Source organism: Papio anubis, chromosome 12 (genome assembly GCF_008728515.1).
Source record: "Papio anubis isolate 15944 chromosome 12, Panubis1.0, whole genome shotgun sequence".
NCBI lineage: Eukaryota > Metazoa > Chordata > Mammalia > Primates > Cercopithecidae > Papio > Papio anubis.
The window spans coordinates 5,067,182-5,085,965 of NC_044987.1; the positions used below are offsets into that span (position 1 = coordinate 5,067,182).

General features: G+C 39.0%; 1 long non-coding RNA gene across 4 annotated transcripts in view; it reads left to right on the forward strand.

Moving 5' to 3' along the window:
• Positions 1-18,784, forward strand: part of LOC103878016 — a 114,725-nt gene that overhangs the window by 23,740 nt on the left and 72,201 nt on the right. The window lies entirely within an intron of this gene.

The following is an 18,784-nucleotide window of genomic DNA, read 5'->3' on the forward strand; positions in this document are numbered from 1 at the left end:
TGAGATGGTATCATTGTGGTTTTGATTTGCATTTCTCTGATAGCCAGTGATGATGAGCATTTTTTCATGTGTCTGTTGGCTGTATGAATGTCTTCTTTTGAAATGTCTGTTCATATCCTTTGCCCACTTTTCCTTAAGGGCTGTTTGTTTTTCTTGTAAATTTGTTTGGGTTCTTTGTAGGTTCTGGATATTAGCCCTTTGTCAGATGGAAGTAGATTTGCAAATTTTCTCCTATTCTGTGGGTTGCCTGTTCACTCTGATGGTAGTTTCTTTGCTGTGCAGAAATGTTTAGTTTAATGAGATCCCATTTGTCAATTTGGCACTGCTGCCGTTGCTTTGGTGTTTTAGACATGAAGTCTTTGCCCATGCCTATGTCTGAATGGTACTACTAGGTTTTCCTCTAGGGTTTTTATGGTATTAGGTCTAACATTTTAAGTCTCTAATCCATCTTGAATTAATTTTCATTATAAGGAGTAAGGAAAGGATCAGTTTCAGCTTTCTGCCATGGCTAGCCAATTTTCCAGCACCATTTATTAAATAGGAATCCTTTCCCCCATTTCTTGTTTCTCTCAGGTTTGTCAAAGATCAGATGGCTGTAGATGTGTGGTATTGTTTCTGAGGACTCTGTTCTGTTTCATTGGTCTATATCTCTGTTTTGGTACCAGTACCATGCTGTTTTGGTTACTGCTTGTAGTATATTTTGGAAGTCCAGGTGTGATGCCTCCAGCTTTGTTGTTTTGACTTAGGATTGTCTTGGAGATCGCGGGCCCTTTTGGTTCCATATGTGAACTTTAAAGCAGTTTTCCAATTCCAATGAAAACTCATTGGTAGCTTGATGGGATGGCGTGAATATAAATAACCTTGGGCGATATGGCATTTTCACGATATTGATTCTTCCTATCCATGAGCATGGTATGTTCTTCCATTTGTTTGTGTCCTCTTTGATTTCACTGAACAGTAGTTTGTAGTTCTCCTTGAAGAGGTCCTTTACATCCCTTGTAAGTTAGTTCCTAGGTATTTGATTCTCTTTGAAGCAATTGTGAATGGAAGTTCATTCATGATTTGGCTCTCTGTTTGTCTGTTACTGGTGTATACAGATGCTTGTGATTTTTGCACATTAATTTTTGTATCCTATGAACTTTGCTTTGAAGTTGCTTATCAACTTCAGGAGATTTTTGAGCTGAGACAATGGGATTTTCTAAATATACAAATCATGTCATCTGCAAAGATGGACAATTTAACTTCTTCTTTTCCCTAACTGAATACCCTTGATTTCTTTCTCGTTGCCCTAGCCAGAACTTTAACCTATATATTTGAATAGGAGTGGTGAGAGGGCATCCTGTCTTGTGCCAGTTTTCAAGGGAATTTTCCAGTTTTGCCCATTCAGTATGATATTAGTATTGGGTTTGTCATCGTAGCTCTTATTATTTGCCGAGGGTACGTTCCATCAATACCGAATTTATTGAAAAGGCGTTTTTAGCATGAGAGAAGGGCTGTTGAATTTTGTCAAAAGCCTTTCTGCATCTATTGAGATAATCATGTGGTTCTTGTCTTTGGTTCTGTTTATATGCTGGATTATGTTTATTGATTTCACGAATGTTAGACAACCACCCATCAGGGATGAAGCGCGTGATCGCGGTGCATAAGCTTTTTGATGTGCTGCTGAATCTGGTTTTGCGGTTTTATTGAGGATTTTGCATCGATGTTCATCCAGGGATATTGGTCACAAATTCTCTTTTGTTAATGTCTCTGCCAGGCTTTGGTATCAAGGATGATGTTGGCCTCATAAAATGAGTTAGGGAGAATTCCCTCTTTTTCTATTGATTGGAATAGTTTCAGAAGGAATAATACCAGCTCCTCCTTGTACCTCTGAAAAGGTAGAATTCAGCTGTGAATCCATCTGGTCCTGGACTTTTTTGGTTGGTAGGCTATTAGTGTGCCTCCAATTTCAGAGCCTGCTATTGGTCTATTCAGGGATTCAACTTCTTCCTGGTTTAGTAGAGTGTCAGTGTCCAGGAAATTATCCATTTCTTCTAGATTTTCTAGTTTGTTGGCATTAGAGGTGTTTATAGTATTCTCTGATGGTGGTTTGTATTTCTGTGGGGTCGGTGGTGATATCCCCTACCTAACTTTTAAATCATATAGAAATAAAAGGGAGTTACAAAAGTACGATAGTACTGGCTTTTATAATTACTCATGTGGTTACCTTTCCAGCATTCTGTTTTTCTACATATGGTTTTGAGTTATTGACTAATGTCCTTTAATTTCAGCCTAAGGTATGTCCTTTAGTAGGTCTACTAGTAGCAATTACCTCAGCTTTTGTTTATCTGGAAATGTCTTAGTTTCTCCTTCATTCTTGAAAGATCGTTTTGGCAGATATGGAGTTCATAGTTGATAGCTTTTGTTTTCCAGTCCTTTAAATATATCATCTCACTGCCTTCTGGCCTCCATGGTTTCTGATAAGAAATCAGCTGTTAATTCCATAGAGAATCACTTGTAGGTGATAAGCCACTTTTCTCTCACTGATTTCAATATTCTGTCTTTGTCTTTGTCTTTCAAAAATTTGAGTCTCATGTGTCTTGGTGTAGATCTCCTTGAGTTCATCCTGCTTGAAGTTCATTGAACTTTCTGAACATGTATATTTTCATTTCTTTTTATCATATGGGGAATTCCGGGCCATTAGTTCACAAATAATGTCTCTGCCCCTTTCCCTCTCCTTCTGGAGTGCTCATGATATATCCATATTTATATCTGACTTACATCTCTGTATGTCTATATGTGTGTGTGTGTGTGTGTATGTGTGTCTGTTGATACTTATTGTATCATATATATGTATATGTATAATATGTATAATATAATGTATAATAATGTGTGTGTGTGTGTATTAATAATGTATGTGTGTGTATATGTGTATGTAATAATGTATGTGTGTGTGTATGTATGTGTGTATGTATTTATATGTATGTGTGTGTGTATGTGTGTGTGTGTGTGTGTGTATGTGTATGTATATGTGTTGTGTATGTGTGTGTGTGTGTGTGTGTGTGTGTGTGTGGTGTGTGTGTGTGTGTGTGGTGTGTGTGTGTATGTGTATGTGTGTGTATGTGTGTATGTGTGTGTGTGTGTGTATGTGTATGTGTGTATGTGTGTGTATGTGTGTGTGTGTGTGTGTGTGTGTGTGTGTGTGTATGTCTATGTGTGTATGTGTGTGTGTGTATGTCTGTGTGTGTGTGTGTGTGTATGTTTATGTGTGTATGTATGTGTGTGTCTATGTGTGTATGTGTGTGTATGTGTGTGTGTGTGTGTGTGATGGTGTACCACAGATCCCTCAGGTTCTGTTTATTTTCTTTATTGTTTTTCTTTCGCTTGCCTCCTCAAACTGGATAATTTCAGTTGTCTTAATTTCAAGTTTGAAAGTCTTTTCCTGTCTGCTCAAAACCTGCCACTGAATCACTCTAGTAAATTTTTAAATTTCAGTCATTATACTATTCAGCTCCAGAATTTCTGTGAGGTTTCTTTTGATAGTTTACATCTCTTTGACATTCCCTATTTGTTCATACATTGTTTTCCTGATTTTATTTACTTAGTTTTTGTCTATGGTTTCCTTTCACTTACTTGAGAATATTTAAGAGAGTTGATTTTAACATCTTTGACTAGTAATTCTAATGTCTGGGCTTTCTTAGGAATAGTTTCTGTCAAATTCTTTTTTTTCCAGTGAATAAGCCATATTAAAAATTTTTTTAACATATATTTTTTGAGACAGAATCTTACTCTATCGCCCAGCAGGCTGGAGTGCAGTGGTGCAACCTAGGCTCACTGCGACCTCCAGCTCCTGGGTTCAAGCAATTCTCCTACCTCAACCTCCCGGGTAGCTGGGATTACAGGCATGTGCCACCACGCCTGCCTAATTTTTGTATTTTTAGTAGAGATGGGGTTTTACCATTTTGGCCAGGCTGGTCTCGAACTGCTGACCTTAAGTGATCCACCTGCCTCAGCCTCCCAAAGTACTGGGATTGCAGGTGTGAGCCACTGCGCTGGCCCATATTTTTCTTTCTTTCTTTTGTATGCTTTGTAACGTTTTTTGTTCAGACTGAATGTTCTGAGCATTATAATGTGATAACTCTGGAAATGAGATTCCTTCTCCTCTAGGATTGCTTTTGAGGCTACAGTCATCCATTTGTACAGTGACTTCTCCAAACCATTTTTGCAAGGTATCTTTCACTTGTCATGTGTAGTCACTGAAGTTTTTGTTCTGTTATATCTGCAGTTAGCCCGCACCCTGATAGAGATTTCCTTAAATGTCAAAGTTCAGCATCCTCTCTCCTCACCAATCCCTGATTGCAGGAGCCATGCTATGATGGCATGGACGTTGCCATGACTATTTCCATAGGTCACACTCATACAAGAGGAACTGATAAGTCAAGAATGTAATCACAAGTCAAGAGTATTAAATATTGCCAAATTACCCTCTAAAATATTTTTACCAATTTAGTCTTCCACCAATAGATTATGAATACTCATTTTCATCCGCTCACCAACACCAAGCATTCTTTAAATCTTTGCCAATTTGAGAAATGAGTGATGTTTTATTGTTGCTTTGTTATTTTTTTACTAGTGAATTTGATGTATTCTTTAGTCTTTGGGATTTCTCTGTTGTTGTTGTTAATTCGTACCTTTGCCCAGCTTGGGGCATCCCTTTCTCTCCTTAGTAATTTATGAGTAAAAACTGTTTTCTAAAAACTCCATAGTCTCTTTGAAAAAACAAACATTTAAAACATTATAATGGCCGGGCATGGTGGCTCATGCTGTAATCCCAGCACTTTGGGACGCCGTGGCGGGCAGATCACAAGATCAGGAGATCGAGACCATCCTGGCTAACACGGTGAAACCCCGTTTCTACTAAAAATACAAAAAATTAGCTAGGTGTGGTGGCGGGCGCCTATAGTCCCAGCTACTTGGGAGGCTGAAGCAGGAGAATTGCTTGAACCCGGGAGGTGGAGGTTGCAGTGAGCAGAGATCGCGCCACTGCATTCCAGCCTGGGTGACAGAACGAGACTCCATCTCAAAAAAATACAAAAAGCAAACAAACAAAAAATTATAACATGTCAGTTGGGTAATGGTATTGGGAAAATTGGCTTTCTATATGGCAAAAGATTAATTTGAATCTTACTTTACATCATATAGGAAAATCAAGAGTCTATATGGGATAAATAGCTCAAACTCCAAAGAGGATGAGAGGAAATTGAGTAGAAGAATATCTTTTTGACATTGTGGCTAGGGAAGGACCATCAAAACAATATATAAAGGGGGAAATTGATTTATATGAACATATTAAAATGAAATATCTCTGTTCAAGAAAGAACGCCACGAGACATGAACAGAAGGCTGATAAACTAGAATATATTTACAATGACTCTTAGTAATGAGGATTAATCTGGGAAAAAGATATGTGTAGGCAATGCACAAAAAAGAAATCAAGACTAGTTAATAGATCCATGGAAAGATGCTTACTTTTACCAATAACCAGAAAAATGGAAACTTAAAAAAAAAGATGATATTTTACACTCATCTGATTGGAAAAAATTAGGAAGTCACATAATATTAAGTGCTGGCAAGGATGGGAAAAAGTGGGAGCCCCCTTGCACTGCTGGTAGAAGTGTACATTGGTGTAGCCATTTCGGACACCTAGCTTTCTTGTGTTTGAAGTGTGCACACTCCCCACGACCAGGCAACTCTGTAGTAGAAAACTAGCACATGCGTGCAGAAGGAGAAGTCAAGAGTACTATTTTTTCTTTGAGACAGAGTTTCGCTCTTGTTGCCCAGGCTGGAGTATAATAGCACGATCTCAGCTCACCGCAACCTCCGCCTTCTGGGTTCAAGCAATTCTCCAGCCTCAGCCTCCTGAGTACTGGGATTACAGGCATGTGCCACCATGCCCGGCTAATTTTGTATTGTTTAGTAGAGACGGTGGTTTCTCCGTGTTGGTCAGGCTGGTCTCGAACTCCTGAACTCAGGTGATCTGCCCGCCTCGGCCTCCCAAAGTGAGTGCTGGGATTACAGGCCTGAGCATTCTTATCACAGCACTCACTGTAGTAGCAAAGAGACGGAAGTGTCTTAGGGGTCCACCTAGGGAAACCTACTAATAGTAAAGTACAATGTGTTACATGTATATGTATGTATGTGATGTCTATATCATATATGCATATAATGGAATATTGTCTATCATTTGGAAGGAGAACATTTGAGATACATAAACTTGAGAATAATGTGGACAGGTCTAAAAAATACAATGTTTAGTGAAAAAAAGGTACAGAATAAGACAAAATGGGATTTTACATGGCCAAAAAATGATAGCAGTTCCTGAAAGGAAGAAACCATCTACTTAAAAGAGTGCACTTGAGGTAAAAATAGACGTACATATGTAAGTACATGCATGTGTGTGTATGAGCAGGAGAGCTGAAAAGTCCCGTTTGTGAGTATGTGTAGAGATGGGTGTTTATAACAGCCTGACATAAGATTTCGGGGAACACAGAGGAAGGTTTTATATTCCAGAAGTGTAAATAATTTCAAATGGCATCTTCATATTCAAATGATCATTATGGTGACTAGCCATTAGGGAATTTCATCCAAATAAATTTTCATCTGAAAAGCTCTTGTATCCTCTTACCCACTGTTAGTGAGTTGAATCATATGCTACCCCTGCTGAAAGATATGTGTACATCTAACCCCTGCTGAACCTGTGAATATGACCTTATTTGAAGAAAGGACCTTTGGGTCCTAATTTAGTGAGAAGTGTTTTTATAAGAGACACAGAGAAGAGACACATAAGGAGAAGCAGGAGAGGCCTTGTGAATACCAGCATACTGGAGTGAGGCAGCCGCAAGCCAAGGAATGCCTGGAGCCACCAGAAGCAGGAAGAGGCAGGGGAAGGTTCTCCTTCAGAGCCTTTGGAGGGAGCACACCCTACTGAAACCCAGAGTTTGGATTTCTGGCCTCCAGAACTGTGAGAGAATCAATTTCTGTCATTTAAAGTCACCAGGTTTGTGGTAATTTGCTGCAGCAAGCCTAGGAAACAGATACAGCCCTTCTCCTTTTCCCTTTCTGGCTTCCCATCTTTTCCTTAGGAGGAGCTAACCTGTCCCATGCAGGGTGGTTTTCCGTTTTCTGTGTTCATAGGGCCGTTTCCTCTATTTGTGTTTTCCCCGTCATAGTCCATTTGGGCTGCTGTAAAAACTACCATAGACGGGGTGGCTCTTCAACATCAGAAACTTACTTCTCACAGCTCTGGAGGCTGGCAGGCCAAGATGAAAGCACTGGCAGATTCGGTGTCTGGTGAGGGCTGCTTCCTGGCTCACAGACGGCATCCTCTCCTGCGTCCTCACGTGGCAGGTGGGTGAGGGAGCCCTCCAAAATCCCTTTTATGAGGGCATGACTCCCACTCGTGAGGGCTCCACTCTTGTTCCCTAATCACCTCCCAAACTCCCTACATCCTAACACCATCACATTAGCGGTGATGGTTTTAACAGATGAATTTGAAGGAGGGAAAAGAAACCCAAAAACTCCAATCTTAGCACCCAAAGTGAGATTTAAGGTGATGCAAGAACACAGCTTTAAATTTCATTGAATCGCACAATACACTGTATTTAGTAGTAAGATGAATTAGTCAAAGACAGTCTGTTTGGTGAGAATAAGCACATAACATCTAACACTTACCAAACTCTCTTTTTATGAAAGAGAAAACAAGCTTCAGCTTTGGCTGTCTTAAAACTGGCAACGATATCTGGTTATATGAATAACATTGTTTTGGTTTCATCGAATTTATTTTTGTGCTTGGCTACCTTTTATTTACCATAAGTAATGCCAGTTTTTCTTTTAGGCTTATGATTGCAAGATTCCTTTGTAAACATATGAATCTAAATTAAAAAGTGAGTGAGTTTAAAGAAACATATTAACTAAATAACAGTAGGAATAATACACAGATATGGAAAAGTCTGAAGGTGTGAAACTCTGTACTACCCCCAGAAGCTTATCAAAGCTGCTTTTTTCTAAGGCAGATTCCCTCTGTGAGAAGAATTCTGATGCCAACACCAATCCATTTCGGAAATCGACTTCAATTCATCTCTTGGGTCAGTGTGTTTCATCTTCATGTACAAGAAGGGCTCACGCGTTTTGTGTTCTCTCAGTGTTTGTATGTTTGACTACTGCCTCTGATTTAACAAGAACTTGTGTGGTAGGAAATTGTGTTCCACTTTCTTTTCCTCAGAACTTTGTGGACACTGTTTTACCATTTTCTTGCATCAAATGCGGCCTCATTTTCGGGGTCCTCTCCCAGCCCTACCGCCCTGTTGTAAGTGAATTGCTTTTTGTTCTTGGATACATGAGACCATTTTCTTTTACTTTGAAGTGTAGTAAATTCATCAAGTATGTCTCAGAGTTGAACCAGCACTATCACTTCTTCCCAGAATCCAGGGAGCCCTTTCAATTTCCTAGCCAGCTCTTTGTTTCTTTTCTTTTGTATTGGTATATATTTTTTTGTATTTCATGCCTTGTAGTCTTTGTTTTGGGGAAACGAGGACCTATATGTAGATCATTATCTATCCCTCATAGCTTAATCTTCATCCTAAACATTTCGACTTTATTGTCTTTTCCCTACACACCTTCAGTGACAATCTCAAGCTTTTATGAAAGTGATGAATATTTGGCTATGTTAATTTTGTTTCTTGCTCTTTCAAATTTACTTATTAACTCTGTAATTGCTGTTTTGATCTGCAATTTTTCCTTAGCTCTGTAACTACCATTTTTCCATCTCATTTTATTGTCTCATCTAAGTATTTATTTATTTTTGTTTCAATGAATTTGTTTTCCTTGTTTTTTTCTAGATACAAAATACTTGTCTTAGATTTTTTCTAGATACAAAATACTTGTCTTAGATTGCAGGATGGATTTTTCACTTTCCCATTTATACTATATTTCCTCTTCTTTTTTTGTGTTAACCTCTCTGCATAGTTGCCATGAGTTTTCTTTTATTCCTGCAGAATTATTAATAAAAGGAGCTCTATCCGCACATCCCATTTGCCTGTATATGGTGTGAATCAGTTTTACTTGGTGCTCGTCTCTTTGCGTCTGAGTCCTGTTGTCTTCCCTTCAGGAGTGTTTGCTCCTATTCTTACAACCTTTCTTACCCTTAGCAAGTTACTTATGCTTTCTGTGCCTCAGTTTTGTCAACCTACATCCTATATACAGGTTCAGCACGACATGAGCCATATATGTAAAATGCTTATAACAGTGCCTGGCATACACAAAGGCTGTTATCCTCAGGAAGGGAGGCTCTCTTCTCTCCAACTTCTTTTTTTCCGCCCAACTTCTATTTTAGGTTCAGGGGGTACATGTTCAGGTTTATTATATGAGTAGATTGTTTGTCATGGGGGTTTGGTGTACAGATTATTTAATCACCCATGTAATAAACATAGTATCCGACAGGTAGCTTTTCAGTTCTCACCCTCCTCCCACTCTCCACCCTCAAGTAGGCCCTGGTGCCTATTGTTCCCTTCTTTATGTCCACGTGTACTCAATGTTTAGCTCCCGCTTATAAGTGAGGAAAATCCAGAATTTGGTTTTCTGTTCCTGTGTTAATTCAGTTAGGATAATGGCCTCTAGCTCCATTCATGTTGCTGCAAAGGACATGATCTTGTTCTATTTTATGGCTGCATAGAATTCCATGGTGTATTTGTACCATATTTTCTTTATCCAGTCCACTCTTGATGGGAATTTAGGATGATTCTATGTCTTTGCTATTGTGAATAGTGCTGCAGTGAACATACAAGTGCATATGTCTTTATGGTAGAACAATTTATATCCCTTTAGGTATATGCCCAGCAGTGGGATTGGTGGGTTGAATGGTAATTCTGTTTTAAATTCTTTGAGAAATTGCCAAACTGTGTTTCACCATGGCTGGACTAATTTACACAGCCACCAGCAGTGGATGAGTATTCTCTTTTCTCTGCAACCTTGACAGCATCTGTTATTTTTTAACCTTTAAGTAATCGCCATTTTGACTGGTGTGAGATGGTATCTCATTGCAGCTTTAATTTTCATTTGTCTGATGTGTAGTGATGTTGAGCATTTTTTCATATGCTTGTTGGTCATATGTATGTCATTCTTTGAGAAGTGTGTTCATGTTCTTTTGTACGTTTTTTAATGAGGTGTTTGTTTTTCACTTGTTTGTTTAAGTTCCTTATAGATGCTGAATATTAGACCTTTGTCAGATACACAGTTTGTAAATATTTTCTCCCATCCTGTAGGTTGTCTATTTACTCTGTTGATAGTTTCTTTCGCTGGGCAGAGGCTCTTTAGTTTAATTGGGTCCCATATGTCAAGTTTTGTTTTTGTTGTGGTTACTTTTGGTGTCTTCGTCATGAAATCTTTGCTGGGGCCAATGTCCATATGACATTTCCTAGGGTTTCTTCTAGGGTTTTTATAGTTTGAGATATGACATTGAAGTCCTTAATCCATCTTGAGTTGATTTTTATATGTGGTGAAAGGAAGGAATCCAGTTTCAACCTTCTGCATATGGCTAGCCAGGTGTCCCAGCACCGTTTATTGAATAGAGAGTACTTTGCCCATTGCTTGTTTTTGTCAACTTTGTCGAAAATCAGATGGTTGTAGGTGTGCAGCTGTATTTCTGGGTTGGCTAACCTGTTCTCTTGGTCTAGGCGTGTTTTTGTACCAGTACCATGCTGTTTTGGTTACTGTAGCCTTGTAGTATAATGTGAAGTTGAGTAGTGTGGTACCTCTGCTTTTGTTCTTTTCACTTAGGATTGCTTTGGCTGCTTGAGCTCTTTTTTGGTTTCATGTGAATTTTAGAATGTTTTTTCCCCTAATTCTGTGAAAAATGTCATTGGTGATTTGATAGGAGTGGCATTGAATCTGTACATTGCTTTGGATAGTATGGCCATTTTAACAATACTGATTCTTCCTGTCCATGAGCATGGAATGTTTTTCCATTTGTTTGTGTTCTCTCTCGTTTCTTTCCGCAGTGTTTTGTAATTCTTATTGTTGAGATCTTTCACCTCTCTGGTGAGCTGTATTCCTAGGCATTTTATTATTTTTTATGGCTATTGAGAAAGGGATTGCATTCTTGATTTGGCTGTCAGCTTGCATGTTATTGGTGTATAGAAATGCTACTAATTTCTGTACATCGATTTTGATCCTAAAGCTTTGCTAAAGTTCTTTATCAGATCTCAGAGCTTTTGGGCAAAAACTAAGGAGCCTCCTAGGTATAAAATCATACCATCTGTGAAGAGAGATAGTTTGACTTCCTCTCTTACTATTTGAATGCCTTTTACTTCTTTCTCTTTCCTAATTCCTCTGGCTAGGACTTCCAGTACTATGTTGAATAGGAGTGATGAGAGTGAGTATCCTTGTCTTGTTCCAGTTCAAAGATAATGCTTCCAGCTTTTGCCCATTCAGTGTGATGTTGGCTGTGGGTTTGTCATAGATGGTTTTTATTATTTTGAGGTATGTTTCTTCAATACCTAATTTGGGGAGGGTTTTTAACATGAAGGAATATTGATTTTTTTTGTTTTTGTTATTTTATTTATTTATTTATATTTTTGAGATGTAGTCTCACTCTGTCGCCTAGGCTGGAGTGCCGTGGTGTGATTTCGGCTCACTGCAGCCTCTGCCTCACAGGTTCAAGTAATTCTTCTGCGTCAGCCTCCCAAGTAGCTGGGATCACAGGCACCTGCCACCACACCCAGCTAATTTTTGTATTTTAGTAGAGATAAGGTTTCACCATGTTGGCCAGGCTGGTCTTGGACTCTTGACCTCAAGTGATCTGCCCACCTCGGCCTCCCGAAGTGCTGGGATTACAGATGTGAGCCACCATGCCCAGCCTGTGTTGAATTTTATTGAAAGCCTTCTCTGTGTCTGTTGATATGATCATGTGGTTTTTGTTTTTAGTTCTGTTTCTGTGATAAATCACATTTATTGATTTACATATGTTGAACCAACCTGCCATCCCAGGGATAAAGCTTACTTGATCATAGTGGATTAGCTTTTTGATGTTCTGCTGGATTCAATTTGATAGTATTTTCTTGAGGATTTTTGTATCTATGTTTGTCAGGGATATTGGCCTGAAGTTTCCTTTTTTTGTTGTGTCTCTGCCAGGTTTTGGTATCAGAATGATGCTGTCCTCAGAGAATGGGTTAGGTAAGACTCCTTCTTCCTCAATGTGTTGGAATGGTTTACATAGGATTGATACCAGCTCTTCTTTATATACCTTGCAGAATTTGTCTGTGAATCTGTCTGCACCAGAGTTTTCTCTTTTTTTTTTGAAACAGAGTCTTGCTCTGTTGCCCAGGCTGGAGTGCAGTGGCACGGTCTTGGCTCACTGCAAGCTCTGCCTCCCAGGTTCACGCCATTCTCCTGCCTCAGCCTCCCAAGTAGCTGGGACTACAGGTGCCCACCACCACGCCTGGCTAACTTTTTATATTTTTAGTAGAGATGGGGTGTCACCATGTTAGCCGGGATGGTCTTGATCTCCTGACCTTGTGATCAACCTGCCTTGGCCTCCCAAAGTGCTGGGATTATAGGCGTGAGCCACCACATCTGGCTGGATCAGAGCTTTTTCTGATTGTTAGGCTTTTTATTACTGATTTGATTTTGGAACTTGTTATTGGTCTGCTCATGGTTTTAGTTGCTTCCTCAGTCAATCTTGGGAGGTTGTATATGTCCAGGAATTTATCCCATTTCTTCTAGGTTTCCCAGCTTGGGTGCAGAGAGGTGTTCGTAATAGTCTCTGAGGGTTTCTGTGTATCTGTAGGGTCAGTGGTAATGTCCCCTTTGTCTTTTCTAATTTTGTTTATTTGGATAGTCTGGGTTTTTTTCTTTACTAGTCTAGCTACTGGCCTATCAATCTTATTCTTCCAAAGAACCATCTTTTGGTTTTATTGATCTTTTGTATGGTGTTTTGTGTCCCAATTTCATTCAGTTCAGCTCTGATTTTAGTTATTTATTTTCTTCTGGTAGCTTTGGGGTTGTTTTCTCTTATTTTTCTAGTTACTGTAAGTGTGATGTTAGATTGTTGAGATCTTTCTAACTTTTTGATATTTGATTTTAGCACTCTAAACTTTCCTTTTTATACTGCTTTAGTTGTGTCCCTGAGATTCAGGTATGTCACATCTTTATTTTCATTAGTTTCAGATAATTTCTTGATTTTGGCCTTAATTTCATTGTTTGCCCCAAAGTCATTTAGGATCAGGTTGTTTAATTTCCATGTAATTATATGATTTTTGAGACACCTTAGTATTGATTTCTGTTTATTGCACTGTGGTCCCAGAGTATGGTTGGTATGATTATTATTTTTTTTTTTTGAATTTGTTGAGAATTGTTTTATGGCTGATTATGTGATCAATTTTTAGAGTGTGTGACATGTGCAGATGAGAAGAATGTATATTCTGCTGTTGTTGGGTGGAGTGTTCTGTATATGTCTCTTAGGTGCATTTGGTCAAGAGCTGGGTTTAGGTCTTGAATTTCTTTCCCTTCCTTCCTTCCTTCCTTCCTTCCTTCCTTCCTTCCTTCCTTCCTTCCTTCCTTCCTTCCTTCCTTCCTTCTTCCTTCTTCTTCCTTCTTCCTTCTTCCTTCTTCCTTCTCCCTTCCCCCTTCCCCCTTCCCCCTTCCCTTCCCTTCCCTTTCTTCCCTCTCTTTCTTCTTCCCTTTCTTTTTACGAGGTCTTTCTTTGTCACCTAGGCTGGAGTCCAGTGGTGTGATCTCAGCTCACTGCAGCCTCCATCTCCCAAGTTCAAGTGATCCTTCCACCTTAGCTCCCCAAGTAGCTGAGACTACAGGCATGAGCCACCTCAACCAGCTAATTTTTGCATTTTTTGGAAAGACATGGTTTCTCCATGTTGCTCAGGCTGGTCCTGAACTCCTGAGCTCAAGCGATCTGCCTACCTCAGCCTCCCAAAGTGCTAGGGTCACAGGCGTGAGCCACCGTGCCCAGCCTGGTCTTGAATATTTTTGTCAGCTTTCTGCCTTGATGATCTGTCTAGTGCAGATCATGATAGTGGGGTATTGAAGTCTCCCACTATTATTGTGTGGTTATCTAAATCTCTTTGTAGGTCTCTAAGGACTTATTTTATGAATCTTGGTGTTCTGGCGTTGGGTGCATATATATTTAGGATAGTTAAGTCTTCCTTCTGAATTGAACTCTTTATTATTATGTAATGACCTTCTTTGTCTTTTTGGATGATTCCTAATTTAAAGTCTGTTTTATCTGAAGTTAGAATAGCAACCCCTGCCCTTTTTTTGTTTTCCGTTTGCTTTGTAGATTTTTCTCTGTCCCTTTACTTTGAGCCTATGGGTGTCATTGCATTCTAAACTTCCCTTTGTGAGATGGGTCTCTTAAAGACAGCGTACAGTTGTATCTTGCTTCTTTATTCAGCTTGCTACTCTGTGCCTTTTAAGTGGGGCACTTAGCCTGTTTATTTTCAAGGTTAATATGTGCTGATTTGATCCCGTCAGTATGTTGTTAGCTTCCTCCCCAACTTGTAAGTGTTGGGTGCCCACAGACTCCATCCTCACACTTCTCTTCTAGCCACACTACCTCCTGTGGGATCTCATTCCCTATTGTCATGTTAGCATCATGCACATATAATGACTTGTATTTCCAACTGCCTACTCAATATTGCTGCTTGAGTGTCTAATAGACATCCACAATATAAAGGAAAAAAACTTTTTTCTACTTTCATACTTAACACAACACAGCACACTGCCATGACCAAAATGTGTGGGTATTTTCCCAAGCAATTTGCCAGTCATACCAACTGGGTGCCCTACAATTCAGCTCAATTCTGACACTAACTAGTGTTAGTGCAGATCCCACAGGTTAGGGCAAAATCCCACAAGACTGTTCCTCTGCTTCAGATACCAATCACAAGTCCCAGGTTGTCACCTATATTTCTGACCAACTGGCTATAAAATTGGGTTTCCCAGGATTCCCTCTTCAGGTTCGATAATTTGCTAGATGGCTCATGGAACTCAAGGAAATCCTTACTTATATTTACTGATTTATTATTTAATAAAGATTATGCTAAAATACAGATAGCCCCATGAAGAGGTATGTGGGGGAGATAAAGAAGAGTCCTGAGCTCAGGAGATTCAAGGGTTTTAGGAGTTCCATGCCAGGAACCAGGGAGAAAGACCAAAATATTTATATGTAACTGTCTAATAGACATCTCAGACTTAATCTGTTCAATATCAATCTCCAGTACCTCTCCTCCCCTGAACCTGCTCCTCTTGTAGCCTTCACCATCAGAGTTAATGGTAATACCATCCTTTCATTTGCTGAGGACAAAAACATTGGAAAAATATTTGACTTGTTTTTCTTATAGGCATCACATTCAACTCAATTCTTCAAAATTGAAAACATATAATCCCGAATCCTACCACTTCTTGTCATTTCCAGTGTGACTCCTTGTCCAAGCCACTACCATCTGTTAAATGGCATGCATCACTGCAGTTGCCTCCCAAATGAAGTGTCTGCTCCTGTCCTTGACCTTTCAAGTCTATTCTCAATACATCAAAAAGTGCAATCTGGTTAACATCTAAATCAAATCAATGTCACTCCTCTCCTCATATCCCTCCAATGTCATTCATGTCACTAAGAGAAAAAAAGGCAGAGTCTTGGCCAGGCGCGGTGGCTCAAGCCTGTAATCCCAGCACTTTGGGAGGCCAAGACGGGCGGATCACGAGGTCAGGAGATCGAGACCATCCTGGCTAACACGGTGAAACCCCGTCTCTACTAAAAAATACAAAAAACTAGCCGGGTGAGGTGGCGGGCGCCTGTAGTCCCAGCTACTCCGGAGGCTGAGGCAGAAGAATGGCGTAAACCCGGGAGGTGGAGCTTGCAGTGAGCTGAGATCCCGCCCCTGCACTCCAGCCTGGGCGACAGAGCCAGACTCCGCCTCAAAAAAAAAAAAAAGGCAGAGTCTTTACAAGATTCTGTATGATGTGGCCCCCTGCAATCTCTCTGCTTTTATCTCCTTCTATTGTCTCCTCATTTGTTCCACATTCCATCAACACACAAGATAGACTCATACCCATGAGGAATAGATGTCAGATTTCATAATTTTTTTCTGTATATATTAATTGTATTGTTGTTTTTTAAAAAACTACTTGTCAATACAGTAAATTACATTGACTGATGTTTGAATGTTAACCTAATTTTGCATTCCTGGGTTAAACTCAACATAACCATATCCATTTTACATGTTGTTAGATTTTATTTATTAAATTTTTGTTAATAATTTTTGCATCTCTGGTTATGGAGGATATTGCCTTTTAGTTTTCTATCCCTGTGTAATATCTTTGGTTTTGGCATCAGGGTTATCTTCATCACAAAGAAGTTGTGATGTACTCTTTCCTCCATTGAATTTGCAGTTTTCTTTGAGATAAAGTTTTGTATTAAAAATTTAATTTCTCAGCATGATGTGATGGCTCATGCCTGTAAGCCCAATGCTTTGGGAGGCCAAGGCAGGAGGATCACTTGAGGCCAGGAGTTTGAGACCAGCTTGGGCAACATAGCAAGACCCTCTCTACAAAAAAAAATGTAATTTCTTATTTATATACAGATACTTATGTTTTTTATTTCTTCTTGAGTTTTAGTAATTTGTTTCAAAAAATTTGCTTAATTAATTAAAATTATAAATCGATTGGCAAAAAGTTATTCTTAACATTCCCTTATTATATTTTTGAAATCTAAAAAATCTGTGGTGAAGGTACCTCTCCTATTCCTGATATTGGTAATTTGTGATGAGTTTTTTCCCCTAACCAGTCTAGCTTGAGGTTTGTCAATCTTTTTATCTTTTATTTTATTTATTTTTTAAATTATACTTTAAGTTCTAGGGTACATGTGCCCAACGTGCAGGTTTGTTACATATGTATACATGTGCCATGTTGGTGCGCTGCACCCATTAACTCATCATTTACATTAATGCTATCCCTCCCCCCCACCACAATAGGCCCCAGTGTGTGATGTTCCCCTTCCTGTGTCCAAGTGATCTCATTGTTCAATTCCCACCTATGAGTGAGAACAGGTGGTGTTTGGTTTTCTGTTCTTGTGATAGTTTGCTGAGAATGATGATTTCCAGCTGCATCCATGTCCCTACAAAAGGACACGAACTCATCCTTTTTTATGGCTGCATAGTATTCCATGGTGTATATGTGCCACATTTTCTTAATTCAGTCTGTCACTGATAGACATTTGGGTTGATTCCAAGTCTTTGCTATTGTGAATAGTGCCACAATAAACATACGTGTGCATGTGTCTTATGATTTATAATCCTTTGGGTGTGTACCCAGTAATGGGATGGCTGGGTCATATGGTATTTCTAGTTCTAGATCCTTGAGGAATCGCCATACTGTTTTCCACAATGGTTGAACTAGTTGATATTTTCAGTGGGTTTTCATGTCTCAATCTCCTTCAGCTCTGATTTCAGTTATTTGTTGTCCTCTGCTTTGGGGTTGGTTTTCTCTTGGTTCTTTAGTTCTTTTAGTTGTGATGTTAGATTGTTAACTTGGGCTCTGTCTAGCTTTTTGATGTGAGCATTTAGTGCTATAGTTTCCCTCTTAACATTGTCTTAGGTGTTTCCCAGTGGTTCTGGTATGTGTATCTTTGTTTTCATTCATTTTAAAGAAATACTTGATTTCTGCCTTAATTTCATGATTTACCCAAAAGTCAGTCAGGAGCAGGTTATTCAATTTCCATGTAATTGTATGGTTTTGAGTGATTTTCTTAGTCTTGATTTCTAATTTGATTGTGCTGTGGTCTGAGACATTGGTTGTTATTATTTCAGTGTTTGTTTTTTTTTTTTTTTTACATTTGCTGAGGAGTGTTTTATGTGTAATCATGTGATGGATTTTAGATTATGTGCCATGTGGTGATGAGAAGAACATATATTCTGTTGTTTTGGGGTGAAGAGTTCTGTAGATGTCTATCAGGTTCATTTGATCCGGTGCTGAGTTTAGGTCCTGAATATCTTTGTTAATTTTCTGCCTTGATGATCTGTGTAATACTGTCAGTGGGTGTTAAAGTCTTATTGTGTCTGAAGTTTAAAGTTAAAGTATTATTGTGTGGAGGTCTAAGTCTCTTCAAAGGTCTCTAAGAACTTGCTTTATGAATCTGTGTGCTACTGTGTTGGGTGCATATATAATTTGCATAGTTAGCTCTTTTTTGAATTGAACCCTTTACCATTATGTAATGCTCTTCTTTGTCTTTTTTTTTTTTAATCTTTGTTGGTTTAAAATCTGTTTTTCTGAAATTAGGATTGCAACTTTTGCTTTTTTCTGTTTTCCATTTGCTTGGTAGATTTTCCTCTATCTCTATTTTGAACCTATGGGTGTCATTGCATGTGAGATGGGTCTCTTGAAGACAGCATACCAATGGGTCTTGGTTCTTTATCTGGCTTGCGACTCTGTACCTTTTAATTGGGTCACTTAGCCCGTTTACATTCAAAGTTGGTATTGATATGTGTGTATTTGATCCTCTTCTCATGATGTTAACTGGTTATTATGTTGGTGTGTTTATGTAGTTGCTTTATAGTGTCACTGCTCTGTGTAAAGTGTGTTTTTCTAGTGGCTGGTAATGGTCTTTCCTTTCCATATTTAGTGCTTTCTTCAGAACGTATTGTAAGGCAGGTCTAGTGAAAATAAATTCATTTAGCATTTCCTTGTCTGAAAAGTATTTCTCCTTCACTTATGAAGCCTAGTTTGGCTGGATACAAAATTC